We start from the raw sequence: 16,072 nt of genomic DNA on the forward strand, positions 1-16,072 counted from the left end.
TGGCCTTGTATGTTAAGCCGACATCGCCTCTGAGTAGACAATATGCCACAGAGTATAGCTGAAGTTTTTTTAGATGACCAGCATAGGGCATCTGCTTTAGGCCTGTGATTCTTTTAGTGAGGTATTTCTGCGGCCTTTCCAGCTGTTGCAAATGTCTTGTGAGGTACATACCAAATGGGGCATTGTACTCTATAATGGGTCTAATAAGGGATAAGTACAGTGGGACAATGACCTCCTTTTTTCTAGATGAAAAGCCCTTAGTGATGAGGTGTGCCACATAGAAGGATTTCCTGACTGTTGTGGTGATGTGGTTATCGAAGGTGAGACCACTGTCCAGCTGTGTCCCTAAGTCTTTCATCACACTTTCAGTGTTTAGTGTACTGCCGCCTATCTGGTAATTAATGGGTACATGTTTTTTCCCAAAGGGGATAACTATACATTTCTTGGCATTAAGCTTGAGCCCATGGCTCTGGCACCAAGCATCTGTTTCTGTAAGGCCCTTTTGTAGAATATCCACATAATTTAGGGATTCAATAATGGCTCCCAGTTTACAGTCATCTGTGAACTTTGTTAGCCAGAGTCCCTTAGTATTGGCCTGTACTTCAGAGAAGTAGATGCCAAACAAAAGTGGTCCCAGGACTGAACCCTGAGGTACTCCATTTGTCACTTGTCTGGAGCTGGATTTGGAGTCGGCTGCTTTTACAGTCTGGATTCTGTCAGTAAGCCATTTGGCAACCCATCGAGTAACATAGGGATTTATGCCCAGCTTAGTAAGTTTATCTATGATTCCAGAGTGGGGGATGGTATTGAAGGCCTTGGTGAGGTCCAGATAGGCTGTCTGGACTGCCTTACCCATCTTCACAGCTTTGGAGACTGATTCAAAGAAGTCAATCAGGTTCAGGAGACAAGATCGGCCCTTTACGAACCCAAACTGGGTGGGGTGATGTACTCACTGGATGTGTACCGTGTGGACATTGTATACATTGTCCCAAGTTAGTTAAATCTAAACAATTTACCAGCAGGATCACAAGTATAGTTTATGACATTAAATTCCTAGCCAACTGTGGAACGGATTGGGTGACCTATCTCGCTACATGTACCTGTTCAGCCTTTTATATTGGGCAAACTTCTAGGCCATTGAGACTAAGGATTTCTGAACATTGTAGTGACATCAGAACCACAAGAATAAGCAATGCTCTATACAAACATTCATTGGTACACCATGGTGCAAACTTTAGATTTACAATCATTGACAGGATTGTTGGTAATGGGACTAACAAAGATGGTTGGCACTCTATCTTGAATCCAAAGGAAAAAAAGTGGATTTTTAAGCCGGATGGTTTATTTCCACCAGGTTTGAATGAGAATTTTTGAGTAACCAATGAGCTTCATTTTTGTTGATATGCTATCACATAAATGGACATTAACTTTATGGAATTCTGAATTACATTTTACACTGATGAAGGCTATCTAAGTGTTTTTTCAGCTGAAACCGGTTTGTTGGAGTTTCATTTATATATGCTTTAATAAAGCAACAGGTATAACACTGTCTGCTGTCCATGGATTTTTGAATTATAAATGAAAAATAAACAAAAAAGTTGTAATACACTATATACAATCTAGCACAAGCACTTTTTCAATAGATACAGTTATGGTTTAATGAAAGGGAAAGGGTAGAGTAAGAATGGAAATGAAGGAATAATTAGTAGATAACGTTTACAGATGGAAAGGCTAGAAGAAAATAAATATGCAGAAGTTAGTTGACACACAGTAAGTTCCAGTTATGACAGCTGAACAGAGAACTAACTTTGCATGGTGCTTTGGCTGGTCCAGTTTTTAGACAATGTTCTTTCGGTTGAGATTTGAAAGAAGAGTAATGAGGTGTAAGTCTAACTGATTCAGGAATAATATTCCAGGTGTTTGCAACACAGTGTGAATGCAGACTATCTCCATATGATCTGTGAGGTTTCTAAATAGATTGCCGATGCTTTTGAGAGGAGCATAAGTTGCAAGATGGAATATAATATTGAATTAAAGTTGAGGCTGTTTGTGAAAAAGAGGTGCTATACAGTATTCAGTGTGTTAACATTATTTAATGAAAAGTCAGCAGGTGTGGTAGTTCGAGCTGATTTAAGGCTTAGAGTGCAGAGCATTGGCGAGCATTGGAGGGGTGGCTGATGGCAAGCTTAGCCATTTTATTATAGCATTGACTGAGTTTTGTTTTTAGGAAAGAGTGAAGATTAGTTAGGATAGGGGAGGAGTATAGAAAAAACATCAAGAAATAAGTTGTGGCAAGAGTTACTTCAGTGGAATATTTGAAGAAATGTTTAACCCTATACAACATGCCCAGTTTTCCATTGGTATTTTTTATGCTGTTATTGATATGCAGATCAAATTTAAGATTGTTGTCTATTGTAATACCTAACAGCTTAGTGTTAGAGACAACATCAATTGTAGTGTTGTTCAGAGAAGTAATTGTAAATGTAGCATTATTAGGGGGAATTGTTTGGGTAAGAATAACAGAAGTTTGTTTTTTGGGGGGAATGATTAGAATATGGATGTTGGTGAGCCATGACTCAATGGAATTAAATGCTTCTTGAGTTATACTTAGAAGATGGGTAAGATTGTTCAAGGAGTAGATTAGAGTCATCAGTATACTGAATAAGGGTTGCTTGTTTTGTGGAGGTATGAAGATGATTGCTAAAGATGTTGAAAAGGAGTGGATCCATAATAGAGACTTGATGCAGCCCAGTGCATACTGGTAGATAAGGAGAGGAACTGGAATCCCATTTGACTGATTGATATCTGTTTGAGAGGTAACTGGTGAACCACTGTAAGGTAGTTTCAGTTAAGCCAAGTATTGAAAATTGGGATAACAGTTTGGGGGAGGGAGAGTGTATCAAAAGCTAAGAATAGAGATAAGACAAAGCTACCTGTATCATGTGCTTTATTTACTGTGTCATTGAAGGAAAGAAAAGCACTGGTAGTACTGTGGGCAGGTCTAAATACTTTTTGTGTGGCAGAAAGAAGATTATTATCAAGTAGGTATTGAAGCAATTGTTTCTGGATGCATTTCTCTAGAATTTTGGACAGAGGAGAAAGAACAGCAATAGTCCTGTAGTTAGATATTTCTGTAGAGGTACCACCTTTGTGGAGAGGAAGGATAAAGAATTTTTCCATGGTGTGGGGACATAGGTTTCTTTGATAGCTCTATTAATGAGAATGGAAACTGGACAAGCTGTAGAGTCAGATGCCAGTTTTACTCATTCTGAACATTATCAGCAGAGGGGCAACAAGATTTGAGTTTGTTTAGCAGGGACTTGATAAAGGAAATGGGTACTGGTTGTAGCGAGAAAGGGGTGAGACATCTAGTATGAGGATTATAGAAAATAGAAGGTGATGCTGGGAAATTGTTAGTACTGGAAGCCATGCTGTTAATGAAATAAGAGTTAAACTGAGATGTTATATCAAAAGAAGTACTGTCACTGGAGGGTTTTGAGGAAGATTGATTTCCAGAGTGTAGATTTTTTTTGATTGTTTTACCAAAATGTTTTTGGACTGGTTTTATGCTGATCTTGTGGCTTTGCATAACGTTTTTTATCTAAGTTCACTTGTTTCTTTACTAGGTTACATAGTCCTAAATTGTTGTAGATTTGTTTGTGTTTTTTGTTTTGAGTAGCATGCCCATGCTCTTTTTTTGCATAAGGGATTTGATATTGTTAGAAAGCCAGGGAGAGTAGTTAGTTTTGACTCTTTTCTTTCTGGCAGGACTTAATCTGTTTAAAGTGTTTAGCAATGTAGAGTCAAATTGTCTTACTGCCTCATCAAGAGGTATGTATTTAAGGAAAGATCAAATAATAGTATTTAGAATATTTTTGAAGGCCTGCTGATTAAAGTGGGTTAAGTTGCATACTGACTTGTATGTATGTTGTTTGCAAGGGTGAGTGATAAGTCTAGTTGTGCAGATAGGGTGATGACAACTAATAGAGTCTGGTAGTTTTTGCATTCAATAGAATTACTGATATGGGAGACCAAAGGCCAGTCAATAATTGAGCCATTTTGGTGTGATGAGTTGGTATGAGTTGGGTGTGTCATAAGTTGTGAAAAACCAAAGAGGTTAATGTCAGTATGAAATTGGGAGTTAAGGTTCAACCAGTCAATATTGACATCACCTAATATTACTGTTCTTAGAGAAACATTATCTGATACCTAGGATAGGATATTTTCAAGAGTTGATAGATTCTTGCCAGGGGGTATGTACAATGTAATTATGCAGATGCTTTTGTGATTATTTAGGTTAAGATAAGTGATAATAAGTTCAGCTTTATGAAAGGAAGGTACAGGATGGTTATAAGGAATTACAAAAATAGAGTCAGGATACAGTATGGCTACACCACCTCTTTTTCTTTCGAGTCGGTCACCTGAAACCAGTTGGAAGGACTTCAGTATCTTTGATGTGTGGTTTGAGCCAAGTTTCTGTGATTACTAATATGTCAGGGGAATGTAGTGTCATTCAAGCATGTAATTTGGAAACTTTATTGCAAATACTACTTATGTTTACTGAGATAAGATTAAGTTTGTTGTATGAAGCTGGAATATTGGTTAGGGATGGGGATGGTGTGAAATTTGGACCTGGGGTTGGGGTGAATGTCACCACAGAGTAGCTGAAATTTAAATAATGCGCAAGAAGGAAAGGATTTAATTTGGGCTATAGTGTAAGTCTGTTTGATGTTAGCCTAGAACTGTGGTGATTGATGCAGTTTAGGTTTTAAGAAGAAACTATGGTTCATGTGAAGAAGTTGAGGAGTGATAGGTAGGGAGTAGTAATGTCTGAAATTGAAGGAAGTGGCAGTGCCTGTAGGAGGGAAGATTGTAGGTGGAATTGCTACAAAATAAGATGACAGAGAGGAGAGGGAGAAAAGTATGAGGGTGAGGAAGGTAAGGAAAGTCCTAGAAGAATTGTGAAATGGATGAGAAGAGAAATGAGTACTGAATGTGGCATGGTTGAGAAGAGATATGAGTACTGAATGTGGCATGGTTGAGAAGAGAGATGAGTACTGAATGTGGCATGGTATAAATGAGTCAAAGGTGATTAGAAGGTGAAACAGAGTTGCGGGGAATGATAAGGCTTAAATGTTAGAGAGTATATACGTTTATAGAGTGTATGAGTAAGTGTAGAGTATATTGGTGTGTAGTTATGGCACCTCTGCTGATGAGTAGTCAAGGCCTTGCATGTCTCTAGAGCTATTTGTGAAAGATCTCTTTGTGTGCCACCTCTGTGTACAGGTGTATCAGTGGGCATTGCTACCCTATAAAGGACTGTTTTTCTATCAAGGGGATCAAGTTCTGCACCTGACATAGGTGTTGGGCTACATGGTGTCCCCCATTGCAGCTCATATACTAGCACTTGGTCATTATTCTGAGTGTGTGAGCTGTGTCACTGCCTCAAGAGTTATCAACCTGCTATGGGATAGATGGCCATACCAGTACTGCTTGTGACTGTGCACCACTGTCCTGAGGCTATGTCATGAGAATGAGACTTATGACATCATTGTCAACAGCCATTCTGCTGGCAACATCAGCCTGCTGTGTGCAGAACATCAGGTGATTGTTTCTGCTGGTGATCCTGTTAAGAAATATTTCATGTTGTGGTTAATATGATCTGTGAGGAGTACAAGACACCTGATGAAGAAACCTTTAAGAGTTATATATATATATATACACAGATCCCATAGCAAGTACACCTAACCTTTAATTAGTGATGCCAATCATACTATAACTTTCAGCACTGCATCCTATATGTAGAGCTTGGAGGTGTCTCAAAGTACTGGTGACAGTGACACTTCAAATGATTCTCGCAGCATCCTCCTCAGCATCAAAGTCCTTGTCCTTCATAGAAAGCAGGTGCTCCGCATCAGATGTGAAAGGTTAGACAGTGGAAGGCCAACCACCAGTGTTGCTACAGGTAGCTACATTCTGCCTAGCCTTTGTCCTGGCACATCCCACCTTGTCAACAGCTCTTTTCTTACATTGTGCCAAGGTGGAGTTCCTTCCCCTAAAGCATTTATGTCAGATGTAACTTGATTCCACATCTTAGCGCACTCTGCCTGCTTTGCTCCCTCATCCCTTTCCCAAAAATAAATTTTCCATACATTTCTAAGTGCATTCATGAGGATGTCGCTTTCCTCAGGAATGAGTTTGTCTGTCCTGTGGCCAAAACCACAAAACGACTAGAATTAGAATACGACACAGTCAGTGATAAAACAAAGTTGCACCAAAATAATAAAATTTATTGTCAGCAAAAACACAGCACACTGTACAACACTCTATCACCTCGGCTAAAAAACCTTCCAGGAGTTAACAAGAATAATAAAACACACCTTTAAATAGGCACAATAATTAATACCAAAAAAATAATTATCCAATAGAAGCATTCCGTTAGAATAGGGCTTTCCAATTACATTCCCTATTCAAGCCCCTTGGTTCCAGTGTATCATACTTCAGAATAAAAATAGTTTATTTAAATAGCAATTTGTTCTTTAGCACCAAAGCATCCTCTGTATGAATTTGTTCCAGAATACAAACCTTTAAATCAGTAAAACTCCCCCCCGGGTACCATATTGTCTGTCCTGTGCCCTGCTCCCTGGTGCTTCAACATTTCTAACAAAAAATACAGGTTTGCAAATAATTACACATTCCTACTGTATCAGAGTGCAGTCATTTCCATGGCACACATTTCACAGAGGAAATGAGCAATAGCAAAAACAAAGTGAAGCATTACTTACAAACATGAAAGTTTTACTTATTCCCTTTTTGTAATGACTTTTCTTCACTTTGTACTGTTGTACGTGTAAAACATTTAGCACTTGCATTATGTGGAAGACTGAGCAAAGTGAAATGTAGGCCTAAACTGAATGATAACCAATTCCTAGGTCATTTATACTTTCAGTTACAGTAAGGTATCCTGCACTTTGTTCCTGAGCATTACATATGAATATAATGAACACAGGACTGTATGTGACACTTAATACATTCCGAATAATTGCAGGTCAAAGTACACTATCATTGCAAGACTTCCTGCCTTACTAGTAAATTCAGAGGCTAATCCTGAAGACTTCACACTGAAATTTACTAATAACTACCTATTTTCAATAATTTTAGCCTTGCTATGTGTTTTTAAAGCTTTCCATCAATATTCACACAAATGAGGAGCCCATCAGCTGTCAAAATATAGAACTGTAAAATGACCGGCGAAAATTTGGTCCATTTAATGAAGTTCTTTTGCAAATAGGCATTATCACACTTAGTTCTATTAATGACATCAAATGACATATGTGTAAATGCTTTCATTGGAGGATCTGAGTTTGTGCTGCCATGAATGAGCATTAAAGTGCTCATGTCTGTGCATTTGCATCATGCAAGCCTCAGCCTATTAGCGTTATGCAGGCATATATAGAAACAGTTGAGGAATGCACCTACTTTTTTCTGCTCCCAGCCAAAGTCTGTACAAAATATAAGTAAGGGGCCAGACAGAGTGATGTCACACCCTAGTGGGCGTGGTTCACTCCCCGGTAGTCTCAGTTTTATATTTACTTCTTCATTCCCATTTGAACTTGGCAGAGAAAAGATGGAGTCTGTCAAAGCTCAGGATTGAGACTAAACTTTTGATGTTGTCTGCTATGTTTTATCTATGTTTGTAACCCTAATGAAAACTGCATATTATACTTATCTCTAAATGTTTCTATTGTTCCGAATGTATTTATACTCTGCTTTCTGGAGATTTTCTCCCGGGCCTCCACTGAAAATGGACATATATCCAGTCGGACTTTCCCGGTAAACAAATGTAAAATAAAATAAATAAATAAATTCATCTTCATCTATTCCAGTCCTTGTACCTGCAAAAGTTGGACAAAATAGATATCTGGCTGGAATTGGAGGGTCACCTATCTTCAGTGATGGGTATCCTCTGCGCCTGAGAGCAGTGCCACCATAGGTATAATGACCTACACAGCTGGACAATAGACCAACTGCCCAATGGGTTTCATAGATATATGCAAGGAGACCAGAGTTCTGCAGAAAGTACTCCCTTCTTGTACATTAAAGTAAGAGGTATATGTTTTATTAATTCTTAATCATAATTCTATGATCTTAATTGTTCAGAGCTTATAAAAAGTAGTGTAATTAGTAATATTAAGTGTGTTAAACTGCTTCATGGGCATAACTGTTGTAAAACTTTGGAAGGGTGAGTCTATCACATAACTGTTGTAAAACTTTGGAAGGGTGGGTATATCACATAACTGTTGTAAAACTTTGGAAGGGTGGATATATCACATAACTGTTGTAAAACTTTGGAAGGGTGGGTATATCACATAACTGTTGTAAAACTTTGGAAGGGTGGATATATCACATAACTGTTGTAAAACTTTGGAAGGGTGGGTATATCACATATATTACTGAACTACTTGCTGAGTTGCTTTTCATTTCTATTATAAAGTAAAACATTTTGGTTGTATTATGATATAAACTGTACTTCAATAACATTAATTTAATGCTGCTGTTACTTGTACTACATAACCGTGGTCATAACTCAAGTTTGTTTTGGTGAAATATTTAGAAATTCATTTATTAGAATGTAATAATTATATGTTGCACTACCAAGGGCCATTGTAACACCTTTCTGCAAGACATGTAAAATGACATTAATAACATATTGGAGATTTCCATAACTTTTTACAACTTCTACAAATGTTGCATTCAGAGGCACCACACAACTCAAGAGGGAAGTATTGAATTATATATTATTCATTACGTTTGCATTAAAACAATGATATATTTTTCAGGTCTGCATATTGATGAAAAGAGTGCTGCAATATCATAGTAATAGTAGAAGGCCAAAATACACATATTAAAATGAATATTAAAGGTAATTATTAATTTCTTTTATAATGGACACTTGAAAGTTGTTTAAAGGCACAATGACATCTGCACAACCCTGCCCTTCCTGAAAATGATTTTCTGCTAAAGTTGCCATAGCAGCAAACTTTTCACCAGTACAAGGATCAGTTTCCGTACCCTTAGCAAAGGTTGAATTTATCACCTGCAGAAGTTCAGTACTACGTGTAACAATGTCTTATCGGTAACTCCAGAAACATCCACATAGAGGGTAAAGCCTTCCAGTTTCGTGGCACTGAACTGTCAATTTCACATTTCTTTTCAGTTGCAAAGCATTCCCTCATTTTTACCATAGTCATGTATTATTTCTTTTTTGGTGTTTGGATACCTTCCCAACTTTATAGCCAGGATTTAAATATAACTGTTTCATTATGGTCCTTGCTGCAGAACATTATTTACATTTACAGAATTATATGTGTCATTTGCTAATGTACAAACTATGGAGAATAGGATAAAATGCTAGATAAAAAGGGGTTACAAACCAGAAAGTGCCTTGCAGAAATATTTTAAATATTGCTGCCCACTAAAGTACAGTACACACACACACACACACACACACACACACACACACACACACACACACACACACACACACACACACATTCAGTAATCCATTCCTTTATAATCTTATTTTCTCATAGGAGGTGAGCTGTAACTGCGAGAGATATAAACAGAGGCAAATGCAGTTACAAACCTCAAGCAGAAAACAAAATCTTACAAATAAAAATAAAAACATAAAATAAAATTGAATATGCAACCACAGATTGTAACAGTCAGAATGTTATACTTACAGTCCTAGGTAGGTAAGTGGTAGTTAAATGCAAATTGAGTGAGGTAGTATTCCAAGGATGAATACTTTGGAAGTGAACCAAGACCTGAGCCTGAACCAACTTGTCACTCTAACATTAAAGTAATTAATTGTAGAAGGGTTATGGAATTTCATTACAGACATTCATATATTTATTTAGTCATGGTAAGTAATGCAGTATTACAAAGATTAACTTCTGAGATGCTAAAAGAGTTGAAACTGAATCTGTAGCTGGCCGTATTTACTGTTAAAAGTAATTCATTGCAAGATAATATTTAGCTACTGAATAAAAATAATTTTTGTTTCATTGAAATAAAGGCATTTGCTATTTAACACTTACGAGTCATTTGCTTGTTTCCATCTCTCTCTCTCTCTCTCTCTCTCTGTTTTTGTTTTTTACTTTTATTCTGTGTTTTGTTGTTTTCTGCAGGTCCAGAAAAGCCTGGGGCATCTCAACTGCAGCGATACCAGATGTGTGAAAGATCACTATCAGTCCCTGTCCTCCTGGGGACTGCTTCACAGGGTGGGAGTAGTGCTCCCACTTCTGTCAGCAATATAGTGTATGGCAGCCTAGCAAGCCAGCATTCTGGGCTTTGGGGCCTGGTGGAGGCTTCAGTAAAGAGGGAGAGGTGCAGGGGGGCTCATAGGAAAGCCTCCTCCAATATGTGCAAGACTTACTATCCCAGTAGGGTCTGACCTGAAAGTCAGTAGAAAGGCCTCAGTCCCCCTCATAATCAGGGTCAACTCTCCCAGGTACATCAGGGCAGGGGAATATTGAGATTCTCCAGACTGGGATGGTATCGATTGTGAAGCCCTTTTTCCTATACACTTTGTGTCTATGCACCATCTGCATGTTTTGTGTCCCCCTCTAGTTGTCAGCGTAACATACTAAAAAAAACTTAAATCTTTTCTAACATAATTCTGCCCTTCTTACCCCCAGCATCCCTTACTAATATATATATTTGGACAATGGGCTGTATCCTCACCAGAAAATATAATTTATACTCTCCCCCCTCCTCCAGGATAACCCTTTTAATGTGTTCCTTTTTGTCTTTTCCTTATCTACTGTCTCCCCTTTTTCTGACTGTCCTATCGGCTCCCTTTCCAGCCTTATAGCAGCCACAACAAGATGTCCACATAAGGATACCGCCAAAGTGAATTTAATTGTGTTAACAGTTTTGATAAGTTCTAGCCAGTGACACAGAACCATAACCAGTACAAAAAATCTCCTAGAAAATTCTTGAGGGATCCACACAGCTTCACTCTGCCTGCCTCTTGCTGAAAAACAGATGACAGTATCATGACTTTATGTACATGCGAAGCATGTTCATTAGAGTAGGGACTTTTCATCACATAACTAACTCGTTTCATATCAGTTCACACTGATTTATATCTGCAAGACTGCACAGGGGATTTCCTCAAAAAGCTGAAAACTACAAAACCAGCACAGCTTGTTCACGCATTGCCCATTTAAAGTCAGGCATGTTGGTATGATTTGCAGATTCTTGTTACTCATTTGTGAAGTGTGGGACTTTAGTGTTTTGGGTAGTTTTGTATGTGCTCTTAATGGATGTATTGGTATGTGCATTAGTATAGTAATAGAGCAAGGCGTGTTTTTTGTTTCAAGGAGAATGTCTGCTATGGTCACAATTAGTATTTTAATGAGTTTCACCTGCCTTTTTACAGCATTTTTTTAAGTGATTGTAGTGTTTTTGGCATTGGTAAAGCAATCACTGTCCTTTATGTGCAGTGTAATGGTGGTGTACATTTGAAGTTGACTTACATATAAAATTAGAAACAAGGAGAGGAAATATTAAATGGACTACATGCAATATGCATTATTTTATATGCAATAAAGAAATATAAAGGACTGCATCATCAATGTCTTACTACAAGTGAGTGCAAATATCTCGCACATTGCACAGGCTTTACATTTAATATATATTTATCAACTAATGTTTTCATAAGAGATGTATTATTTCAATTATATTGTGAGTATTGTCTTCTAATATTTTTTTTTCTTTTAGATATATTTCAATATTTATTTTTTTTAGCAGTACAGCTTTCATTTATGAGTTGCACTGTGAAGGCCACCAGATACTGCCTGCACACGTACAACAACTTCTCTAAGACTGAATGCCTTAAAGGAAGATTCACATTTAAGCAGTATTAAGCTACTGAGAACCAGTATGTGTAAAAGTCAGTAACATAAAAGAACATTGCATATCACTGTCTACATTCATATAAAAAGAAACTGTCAGAAATATTAAAGAGTAGATTACAACATGACATTTTATTTATGTCTGTGCTTTACTCCCTACCCCACACCCTCAAAAACACACCTGAATGTAGCAGTTTAAAACAACTACTATTTGAACATCTATCCAAGAACTGGCATTGCTCCTGTGCCAAACCTGACTGACAAGATATCTATAACTATATTTCCCCCATTTCTAAAATACTAGAGAAGTGCATTTATACCCAGCTCCTGAGTGATCTGATAAAACACCAATTTGTTTCCCCCACTCAACATGGCTTTAGGCTCAAACATAGCACCAGCACTGCCCTCATTTCCTTCTTGGACACAGTAAATAGATCTTGGAATGCTGGCTCCTTAGTCTCTGCCCTCTTTCTTGATTTATCAAAGGCATTTGACACCATTTCCCACTCCCTACTGCTTATTAAACTCTCGGACCTTGGCCTATCTCCCCCTACCCTACAATGGGTTACTAACTATCTCAGCAATAGGCAGCAATCTACTATATGGCAGCACTCTCCTTCCCCTTTCATCAATACAAATACAGGTGTTCCCCAAGGTTCAATTTTGGGTCCCCTCCTGTTCAGTATATTTGTCAATAACTTTCATACCACTCTTACCCACTGTACTGTCATTCAATACGCAGATGACTCGACTATCATCTGCTCTTCTAAATCTGCCACTGTATTACAGCATCTTACCCAAGAAGCTTTTACCTCCACTGAAACCTGGATGTCTCAGAACCATCTTACCCTTAAGCCCAATAAAACAAAACTCTTAATATTCACCCCTACAAAATCTAGCCCTGTTGACAAGTCACTACTCACTGTTCATTCCCTAGTACCAAATTGCTAGGTTTCATTGATGAGAAATTAACTTTTGACCTTCACATCTACAATAACATCAAAAAAAAAAATCAGAAGCTAGGTGCCCTTTATAGGCACAACTATTATCTTAGCCTCTCCGCTAAAAAGGCCTTGGCATCATCCTTCCTGGTTCCAACTCTGCTATATGGTGCTCTCATCCTCACCAATCTACAGTTTTATTTAAAAACTAAATATCACTCTTGCTACAACAAAGTTGCTAAATTTGTTACAAATGCAAAATTGTCTCTCCACCACTGCTCATCTCTGCATCAACTAAAATGGCTGTAATTCCCTCCCCATCTCACTTATCTACAACTAACCACAGCCCACAAGATAGTCTATCAACCTGAAACCTGCCCTTCTCTCTCCTCCATACTGACCATGTACTATCTTAATCGCCACCTCAGGTCTGTAAACAAAATGCTACTGTCTGTTGAGAAACCCAAGCTCTCAGCCAGCCAAATGTTGTATTCTCATACTGTCTCCAAATTATAGAATAATCTCCCTCCTTCACTCAGGACTATCAGCAATTCTGCCTCCTTTGAAAAAAGTCCTCAAATTACATCTCTCCTCTCACTGACTATGCTCATGTACCACAACAAATAACCCCAACGCCTGACTTCTCTCTCTCTGGAGTTTCAACTTTAACCATTCAATTACAACTATTTCCTCTCCTTCTCTCTACCATAATGACTTCTTGCTGTCTCATTAACTTGACTCTTCTTCCTATAGCTCTGCTGCCACCCCCTTTCTAGCCCGAAGTCAACCCTTCTCTGCTAAGAATTCTACAGATATATTTATTCTCATGTGTTATTTAAATACTTGTCATTTTTTATTACCACATTTATACCTGATTGTAAACATTATCACTGTTTTAGTTATTATTTTCTTTAAATGTGAATGTACTGCTCATAACACTTTGTTGTATGTATTATTAATTTACTTTTGTATGTAATTAATGTGGAGCTTTTTTCCCCGGGCCTCCACTGAAAATGTGCTCTTTCTAAGCCCAGTCAAATTTCCTGGTTAACAAATGCAATAAATAAATAAATAACTCTCTCACCATATTGTCCACTCCTTACCTAATTTTCTTCCTCTCCTTGGTGTTATTACTGCTCATAAAAAAAATATAAAGGAAATCTTATTTGTTCATAACCATTATTTAATTTGTACACAACTAATTTTATCATTCTCCCAGTGATATTTACTGAAATGCTTGTGTGATTTTCTTTTTTGAACTTGTATCTACTAGAAAACAGTACTGAATACTTCTTTGTATAGACTAACTGGATGATATGTATTCTGCATCTTACTATTTGTATACTATTGTACTATCTAATTATTGTATTTTGCTTATATTACTGTGGAGCTTTTCTCCCCGGACCGCCGCTGAAAACGGACTTCTGGCCCAGTCGGACTTTCCCGGTAAAATAATGTAAATAAATAAACCAGCAGAAATTAAGGGGTAGGAGCGAAGCAAATTTAAGATTTAAACAATCCAAACGTCATGGAATAGTCCAAAGATCACTTCAAGTGTTAATCCAAAAGTCACCAAACTTATATATAACCAAAATAGAACTTTATTGCATGAGATAAGCGCTTTCGCTATGTGTAGCTTCCTCAGATCTCTTTACAACAAAACTAACGACAAGAATAGAATATATACACCTCTCAATTGAATAATCAATTAATTGAGCAAAACAATTTAAAAGAGAAATGTCAAAAAAACATACAATACATAAAACAAAAAGCATAAAACCAAACATAAAGAATGATATATATCCAATCTAAACTGTACAGTCTGATATATGTGTATATATGTAAAAAAGCAGTACATGTATATATAAAAACATCTATTAAATGTGTATAAAAATATAAAAATATATATATAAAATATGTATACATATACATATATATATATATATATATATATATATATATATATATATATATATATACATACACATACATGTATGTGTTGAAAAAATGTATACAAATGTGCACACGCACGTATATAATATATACACATGCATACAAAAAATATATATATAAAATATATATATATATATAAAAGATATGTGTAAAAGACACACTTGTATATATGACAAACATATAAGAGAAGCATACACATAAATATGAAAAATATACATTTGTTATCTAATGTTCCTACGTTCCCCTCAATCTGGGTTTTACTGAAGCTCTCTCATTGAGTCCTGACCCACTATCAGCTCTAAGTAAAACAATCCAATCACTCTCCTTACTTTCGGTATGTGTCCTAATGTCACCCCCCTCTCTTAGTCGGAAATATGACCTCTAATACTCTGAATAAAAACTCATGTGTGTTCCCAAAAAGGTTAACATGTTTCGCTAAAGCATTATGTGGTGAGCCTTTCTTGATATGATAAATAGGCTCTTTCACTCTGTCCCTAAGGGGATGATTTGTTTTGCCTACATAAAAGCAAGAGCAGGATTGACAGACAGCTAAATATACCACATGGCAAGTCATGCAGTCAGCATTGACCTTCGTATTAAAAACTACCTGTAAATCTGGATGCAAAAAATCTGTGCTTGTGTCCATGAATGAACAGAAGTTACAACGTCCACAAGGCTTTGTGTGGCCTATTATCCTATCTTTCCTTCCATATTTCGGGTAGCAGAGCATCCTTTTCAAATTATTCTTATTCCTATACTGGAACCTAGGTACATCACCTACTATATTCTTCAAGTCATCATCAACCTGCAAGATGGACCAGTATTTGCTAATGATCTCTCTGACTTCAAAATAATCAGATGAAAAAGGTGTTGAAAACCTAATTCCAGATTGAGCCCTATAACTACTTGTATTTTCAACAGAGTCAGAGGGTCCAAAGTATGGTGTGGCTATTGTGGGTCGTAAATCATAGGTGTTCTCTAGAGAGCAACTAACCTCATTGGTATTATACCCTCTCTGCAATAACCTAACTCTTAAATCATCCAATTCTGCTAAAAACCCTTCTTCGGTAGGATTTAGCCTGGAGTCTCTAATTGCCTGGCCCTTCATAATATTTTTTATTTATTTATTATTAAATAAATAAATAAATTTACTCACTGCCTTGCTGGGTGTGTTACAGCAGAGCTACACCAAAGCAGTCACAACTCAGAATTGCACAGTGCAACTCATTTGAATTCTCACTGGCACACTTTGCTTAA

General features: G+C 37.1%; 1 protein-coding gene across 1 annotated transcript in view; it reads left to right on the top strand.

Moving 5' to 3' along the window:
- The window catches only part of SLC19A3 (solute carrier family 19 member 3), a 163,928-nt gene that overhangs the window by 117,717 nt on the left and 30,139 nt on the right, over positions 1-16,072 (top strand). The window lies entirely within an intron of this gene.

This window comes from Protopterus annectens, chromosome 4.part1, assembly GCF_019279795.1.
Source record: "Protopterus annectens isolate FY-2018-M chromosome 4.part1, PAN1.0, whole genome shotgun sequence".
NCBI lineage: Eukaryota > Metazoa > Chordata > Ceratodontiformes > Protopteridae > Protopterus > Protopterus annectens.